Genomic DNA, 6812 nt, shown 5'->3' on the forward strand with positions numbered 1-6812 from the left:
CCTCATCAGACTGGCACTGTCCTTGGCATGATTTCGAATGAGACGTTTCTCTCTTTTCTCCCATATTCTCCTGTTACTCTTTCGCATTCATCGCTTGCATTCACTTTTTATGTTTGTGACCATGCTGTTCAAAAATAAAAAATAAATGATAATAGGAATAAATAAGTAACAGGAACAGATCATCATAAAGTATTGTGACTGATGATTTTCACTAATAAGATGTGGCTGATTTCTTTCGTCACATTTCTGAATATGTTGGTTTATTTGTTTGCTGAGCTGAACAGTTTTGTTTCAAACGTTTTATTACTAGTCAGGGTTATAGTGATTTCTGAATGGAAATCCGATGCTTTCAGGCTCACTGCTCTTCCACCCTCAATGCATTGATGACGTCAAATTGACCGGTAATGGAACGTTTGAAACCAAATTGCCTGCAAAAGCTTCCAGTATTCGATTAAATCTCTGAATATGCTTAGAATTGTCGACTAATTTTTCGTTAGATTCAACAAGATATATCATCAGGAACGTGATTTTTTAACCCTTCGAATGTTCGGTATGGTGTTGGATGATTCCGTCCTGTCCGTTTTCACTCTCAACTTGCCTCCTTAGAATAGACTTTACTCGGAGCGTGCACAAAGTGGATTATGAATTTCAACAATCCATTTGCATGTAAAATCATTAAGCCCAGGAAATACTTGAGCCCACATTCAGATGTGTAAAAGCAAGTGGTGGGAACTGAAACTAGGTTAGGCTATTTTACCACCCATTCCCACAAGTTATCCAGCTGTCATCATCCTTACTGTTAACAATCCAGCAATAATAAAGTCCGAAACCCTCCGACCGAACAATCAATCATGACCAAGTTTCAACCCCGGCTAGCAGCATTTATATTCATAGACACGCAGTTCTACTCAAGGCATAACCAGCGACCCATCCCTAGTTTCTCTAAGAATGCACGGATGATATCACCTCTGTTGGTGATGAAGCATCTGCAATCAAATATCCCAGCTCAGCGAGAAAACAAACGACCTATTCAATTTCAATTCGAATGCTTTTAAAACATAGCTTTCGAGGATTTTTCGGGAAAAAATAACTGCAAAATACGTCACAAGCATAAGTTTCCCCGAAGCTTGGATCTAATGTTTAACTAACCCGCTTTGCTTAGAGGAGATCTTAGTGTATTTCTATGATCTGTTAGAAAATATCTGGCTCAAAGAAGTTCATCTATTTGCCCGTCCGCTTGGTGTAGTCATTTTCAGAATATTCACTCATTGTCTGTAAGCATTCTCTCACCCATAAAGAACGATAGACCTTATTCAATGGAATTTCGAGCCTGCATTGGCCAATTTTAGGCTCAGATTGAATTATTCTAAATGAGCATCACACAAGATCATTTCTTCAGAGATGGCACAACTACGCAGCACCGGTAATCTCCTGAAAATAAGAATCAGATACAGCCTCCATAATTTCATTGTAGTTTATTACTTTGTCTACAATACCATCTGCTTTTTACATGTTGATTTTGGATAATGTTTTATCATATCACTCTGAGTCAGTGGGGGCAAATTTGTGGAGTTTAGGAAAACTGTCAAATTGTTGCCAGTTCTTTAGTTACTCCATAAACTCCCTAGCTAAGAATGTAAACTGCAATACAATTTCCATGTTTTATTTGCTGCGAACCAAGTAAAGTGTTTGGTATCACGGTATTTTGTAGTCTGATTAAACTTAAAGTAGTTGACCTGAACGAAAGATTACCTTTGAGTGTATCCGCTGTGAAAACCCATGTGACCCCTGATTGAGCTGACAGATTTATGCGGCGGCGTCGAAAACGCAGGTTCTTCGTAATGTGCCCTAATTAATATGCACTTTGCGCGAAGGTTTGAACTCTGTTGTTTTTCATGATGAAGCATATGATAAAAATTAAGTAGTAAATAAATTGGAAAAGTGGTCATTCCGTCTACTACTTTGGCCAAGCGTTTCGAAGGCTTATTCGTTGTCTACTGAAATGCGCCCTACCCCCGAAATTTATCTAAATGGACTGATCCTTACTGAGAGATGGCTCTTACCTGGGTGATTTCTCCAGAGAACAACATATGTATTACATAACCGCTGCTGTAGAATCCGCTCTATTTTGCTTGTTGATAAAAATTCAATAACAACGACTAATTTCATGAAAGTAAGCTACAGTTGGATGTTTGCCCTCAGGGGTATTGCAAAACGCTTTCCAGCCCAACTGAATGAAGGACGTTGTAGACCCAAAATATCAGACCAATTTTGAGGGATTTTTGACACAAACCTGGTGTGCATAATTACTTGGTTAAGAACAGAATCATAAAAGATAGTACACACAAATCAAAATCTTCATATTACCATTCCGAGAGATTGCGCTGGTTGATGCATTACATCTGCCCATAAGTAAAAATCTCAACTTGCCAGAACATTTCGTCTGATTTAATTCCAGTCTTGGAAATTAATTTGCGCCATGGTTTTGCCGTGTGAAGGCTCACTGAAAGGAATGGTTGCTAATGGTCCATTTTTAGGGCCAGAACTTCATCCATAGAAGAAACCTCAAAGGGATACATTTAACTACTTGTCATATGCAAACGGAATAACCGTCTGAGCTTCAGTCATTCCGTTTCTATCACTTTTAGAAAATCAAATCGGGACAGCTTGGTGGTTGTTTTACTAGTGATTTTGCAAATAATTCCCGAGTATTTTAAGAGGGAACATTGGACTGAAATACCTACCTGTGAGTGAATTAAAATGAGCGCATCGGAAAAAGGTTTTGCTTAGGATGTTTACACGCCTGTCAGTAAACTTGATGTCGAAATTTCTAGCATAACTAACCGAACCATTTTTGTGAAGCATTAATTAATAAATGATGACCAAAATTCCAGCGTCAGATAAATGAAAGGTTCTTTTTGATTCAGTAAATGGTTTAATCTATGAAGGTTTTACGGAGCAAAGAAAGAGGACGTAAATTAATGGACCACGTTTAGTAAGACTCAATTTGTTCCAGGTAGAGTGTGAGTAGTTGGACCAACCTTTTTTGGAAGCCATTACAGCTCGGCCCTTCTTTCTTGCCGGCTATTAGTGCACCTAGGGTGTAATAGTATATCATGTATACCCACGTGGAAGCTTTTCAGAATTTATTACTATTATTTATTATTATTGGACCGCATGATATGTCCTTTTGCATTACTGCACCAATCACTTTTGGTACGCAGTTTTCAGGTTGCGAAACAGCTGTTACTTTGATGGAACAAAACACTTCGTTCGGAGTCAGAGGTTGCGATATGCTGGCTATGCATTAGGGATGGAATATCTGCGAAAGGAAGATGGATTCAGGAATCTCAAAAAAAGCTAAATGCAATCCAAATAAGATGGCATTTGACTGCTGTTCAGTTCAACTTTGTCACGCTTCGGACACTCAGTATATAAACGATTTGCTAAATAAGACTAAAAATAGTCTTTCATTTATTCTTAACTAGTATTTTTTTTATTTTATGCATTGGATAAACCAGCAGTTTTAGAAATGTAGAACAATATAAAAAGAAGGTAGAAGATGTTGGAAGCTATACTTCCTTAAACGTTTGTTCTAAGAATTTTCCCATCAGAACAAAAATATATCTTGAATAGAAAGTGAAACATCGGTCCTCCAAAATTTGGTTGGGTATTGATGGACATATAAGCAAACCTACAAACGGAAAGGTGCACAATGGGATTTTTACCTACAAAAATAAACAACTTGGGTTACTGATTTTCAAGTGCTGATGGTGTACGCCCACTGTCGTTCAAGGTTTGTTCGTACTTTCCTATAACGATACGGGAAGTTTGAAGACCAAATTTTATTCCATTGAACAAATCTGATGACAGTGACGACAAAAATTTTCGTGCTTCGTAATTCAATCAGAACAAGCTAAATTTGGTCAGGTTTCAATATGCGGCATAAAAAGCTACGTCATCTATTAGACTCTCTCCGTGACTTACAAGTGTTACTTAGACCCGACTGCACAGAGCGTCCAAACTTTTTGTATTCCCTGAAAGTTTGAGTCTTCTGGTAATTCAAAGATATGTTTCCATCATAAAGAAAGCCCATTTGTGTGGCTGTTAATTCGCTTGACAGTGCACAGGTTCATTATCATCACGTCAGAACAACTGAGAACTTTTAAGCTCAGAGTTTGGATGTGGACTACAAAGCCCTGTCAGAATTTGACACTACCTTATTCAAACGGTTTTATACTCTCCAGGGCAATTGATCGGTGATCACTTAATTCTGAAAATATTACAAGCCTGCAATGTCTTTTCGTCCGTTGCCTCCTTGAGCACATGTACAATTCCCTTGTATCTCAGATCACAGCATGCATTTGCAGACCAATAAAACTCTTCGAAATAAATTTCGAAAGATGCTCTCTGGCTCTTCACCATGGCAGGCTCTGGCAGCGTTCCCCGTAAGTTAGTAGACGGCCAAAATTCGTGTCTTGTCCTCAAATTTCGTTATGCTCGCACTATGCACCATTTGTGAATCGTTGCATTTTCAGCGGCCAAAATGGTCTTCATAAAAGTGCCACATCAAAGGTTTAGGTGAGCTGTAAGTATGTTTAAAGTTTTTAGTTTTCAATACTCTTGAACCATATTGACAAACATACAGCGGGTCTGAGGTGCCCCGTTCGGAAAAAACACCATTATGATGTCAGAGGTTGCAAACTACCACTTGTAACTTCAAAATTAAGCAGATGCTGACTTTAGCTGTTTGTGAGAACAAACTATAGTGTGTTTTGCTGACTTTCGCTTGAATTTGACGTCGGGATTGTGGGAACTCTGGGGAATCAAATCTGGTTGCTTGAAACTGCCTGATGTCAGTCGGGATAAACGGTTCAGTACATTGTTGAACATTCTTGCTGTAAAATTATCATTTGGAAATTTCCAACCTTAAGGCGTTGTAATAATCAAAACATTCTGGAGGGACGTCAGAATTTGGGTCAACTATCAGACTAGTTAATTGCTGTTAAATCCTTAACGAATTTCGGCGCAAAAATACCTAAGACAAATCTGCCCCTAACAGTCAATCAGAACGACTGATAACAATCTGAACTGCATTCTGCTGCACAAACACGTATTCACACCAAGCTGGCGAAAAATCAGGCCACTTTCACCCGCTTGAATATTCGGACTTTGGAATTCATGGAAATACACAATTACGGGTTGGAAACCTACCCCCTTATTGCTACATGGCGCGTAAAATACAAGGACTATCCAAACAATATGATATGGATGAACTAAGACAGACTCTTTAAGTCGTATTTGAAAATTTTTCGTCGTTTAACGTCTCGTTACCCAGTTGTCACGCTACCCGAGGTAAGCACCAGGTTTGAGATTCCGCCAGGTTACCTCAGGTAAACAGGATCAATCGATATCGAAGGGTTACATTTGAACTGCGAACCATCCGGTCCGTAAGTTCACACCCTAACCACTGAGCCAACGCGTACCACTATCACACCAATACGACCAAATGAATAATTCAGGGGAACACGCAATAGTTGTGAACAGAGTACGGCAGAGTAATTTCAAGATCACGTAAAACCTGCCCAGTGTCTGTTTGAATCGGTTAACTAGCTTAAAGATTTGGCATGCTTATGGGTATGATCTCCGATTTTCACTTCCTTCCTAAGGAGTCTGTGCCAAAAATCCTTTACGAAATAGAAGATACTTTGAAAGGCAGATAGAGGTACAACCTTTTCCCCAAAAGATGACCATGTTCCAAGTTTCATTTAACCAAGGCACACAAATGAGGATCTGAACGATAAAATTGATGGGATTTTTGTTTATTTGGTGGTTGTTTTGACAAGAATAACCAATGGTTTTTTTAATGGTCGTCTTGCTTTCAGACAACATGGTAATGATGAAAATGACTCCGTTTCCCATATCGCTCAACTAATGAGATCCCATCCACTAAAAGAGTGAATAATCTTCAGGTCTATGTGGTTTTATTTCTGACATATATCTGAAGTGCGTCACAGGGAGCTTTGTATACCTTGGTGCAAAGATCCCTATTATCCATCCATCAGCTTCAGGTCGTTTCGCGCCTTATGTCAACAGCTTTCTTGAATATTACACCTTCCAAAAAGGCTTCCAAGAAAACGTGACATGATGTGCACGCAGATATTAAGCTAATTGAAAAAATATCATAGACGAAGTAAATCCATCACTTTAATGTGCGAGCTGTATTTGTATGAAAAATATATCAACAAATCTAAAGGTGATTCTCCAAGTTTCAATGATTATTGGCTTCTTGAAATATATGGCCTTTGCTGGAACTAAAGCCCACTCATCAAAATTATCTCACACGTCTTCAAATGGGCGGATTTCCAGAAATGTTTTTTACGAGCTGTACACGAATGGAATGGAGGAGTCCAGGAGACCTAGGCTCTTCGTCTCTGGTAAAGTCACCGGTGTGGTGCACTGTACCAGCTAAAAATTGATCTGAGCAAGAGACAAACATGTTAATGTCTCCAGATTGCCCATGAAACTAAGAAATGTCTTCCCAATCAAATGGGGACAGAAGTTTTTCCTACCGCTGAGCACTACTCAACAAATCCGTTATCCCCCAAAATTAACTGAACTTATAACTTACGAAGTCAGTCGTTAAACCGTACTTTACTCGTTTGTGTAATCGGCTATGTTGTGTTGAAGTTGAATTTTTTGTTGAATTGAAGAATTCCGGCACATTGTCATCATATTTTGCAGAAGAGAAATGAATAGCTGCAAATTCCTTGATCTGCCAAAGTTCATGGCGTTAAACCAGTGGAAAAAAG

The sequence above is a fragment of the Opisthorchis viverrini genome (assembly GCF_000715545.1).
Source record: "Opisthorchis viverrini unplaced genomic scaffold opera_v5_34, whole genome shotgun sequence".
Lineage (NCBI taxonomy): Eukaryota > Metazoa > Platyhelminthes > Trematoda > Opisthorchiida > Opisthorchiidae > Opisthorchis > Opisthorchis viverrini.